A 1,577-nucleotide genomic window follows, 5' to 3' on the forward strand; every position below is an offset into this window, starting at 1 on the left:
GAGGAATTGAAAGAACCTATCATTATACTAGAATTCTGGAGACAGCAAACCCCACCTCCCCAGCAGATCGAATTCAAGAAGACCCAGGCTATGCTCTCAGTTACATATATACAGAAGCTCTGATGTTGTTCAAGAAAAAACACAGGGCAGAATTTATTCCTAGATCTTTCTTTATCATGACTCCAGATTAAAAATGCTTTTTTTTTTTAAATATGGCATGAGATTACCGTCAAGCCCCATGTATTTCTTCCTCCAGAACTTGTCCTTTGTGGACATCTTATTCAATTTAGTCACTGTACCAAAGATGCCGATGAAGCTCCTCTCTAAGAATAAAGACATCTACTTCTCTGGTGACATGACACATATGTATTTCTTCTTCTTTGGCATCACAGAGTCCTTCCTCCTGTCCGCCATGGCTATGCAGCTATATATGGCCCGTTGCATTACACCGCCATCATGAACAAGAAATTTTGTAAAAAGCTGGCAGTGACTTCTTGGATCTCAGGGATTCCTGTGGGAACTCTGCAAACAACATGGTTGTTTAGTTTCCCATTCTGCGGGTCCAGTTAATTGAACCACTTCTTCTGTGATGCACGCACCAGTTCTAGAGTTCATCTGTGCAGACTCCTACCTTTTTGTATGTATGCATTAATTGCTTCCACTATACTTACCTCTCCACCCTTTCTGATTATCCTTTTTTCCTATGTCCATATCATCTCCACCATCCTAAAGATGCCAACAGCCATAGGAAGGCCCAAAATCTTTTCCACCTGCTCCTCTCACTTCATTGTGGTGATTCTATTCTATGGCATGGCCAGTTTAACCTATCTTCGACCCGAATCGATCTACTCCACAAATACCAAGAAGCTGCTCTCTCTTTCCTACACAGTCTTCTCAACAATGTTAAATTCCATTATCTATAGCCTGAGGAACAATGAGGTGAAAGGGGCCCTCCAGACAATTTTGCACAAAGAAATGTGTTTTGATAAGGAGGTGAATATTTTTGGTAGCTGAAATTCTGATATTATGGTGACTGCTTGAACTGAAATCATAAAATGAACACAATTCTGTTTGTTAAGAATGTCAGCCTTCAAAGAAGGGAACCAGGATCAGATTCCAGCCTCACTTAACGGTGACTAACTCCTGATTTAAACTGCTGTTACCAAGATCAGAATCCAAGGGCTTGTCCAAGTGAACAGTTAGTGCGCAGCAAGCTGGGATGAAAATGTACCACAAGCTCCCAGTCCATGTGGACCCTGGTTTTGAGCTCTAAAGTTTCCCTAGTGTGTTCTATTATACTCTTTTTTTAAACAGGAGTAGGTCAATGAACACTGGAGAAATGTTAGTGCATGGTAGCAGGGTCCACACTGAAGGTTAATACACAGAGCTTTGCATTTTCACCCCAGCTTGACACCCACTAACTAGTCATCTAGACAAGTCCTGACTTCCAGTCTGCAATCATGTCTCTAAACTGCCTAGATGTCACTTCTTTTCAGGGCTGTATTGAACACATGACATATGAAATAATCTCCACTGGCTATATACTGGTTTCTTGGTTTGTTTTAAGATGTTGGTTT

At 41.2% G+C, this 1,577-nt stretch overlaps 1 pseudogene; it reads left to right on the forward strand.

The window, feature by feature from the left end:
* The first annotated feature begins 238 nt into the window (after positions 1-238).
* Positions 239-1,014, forward strand: LOC115638163 (annotated as a pseudogene).
* Positions 1,015-1,577: the final 563 nt, after the last annotated feature.

Source organism: Gopherus evgoodei, chromosome 21, assembly GCF_007399415.2.
Source record: "Gopherus evgoodei ecotype Sinaloan lineage chromosome 21, rGopEvg1_v1.p, whole genome shotgun sequence".
NCBI classification, from domain to species: Eukaryota; Metazoa; Chordata; order Testudines; family Testudinidae; genus Gopherus; species Gopherus evgoodei.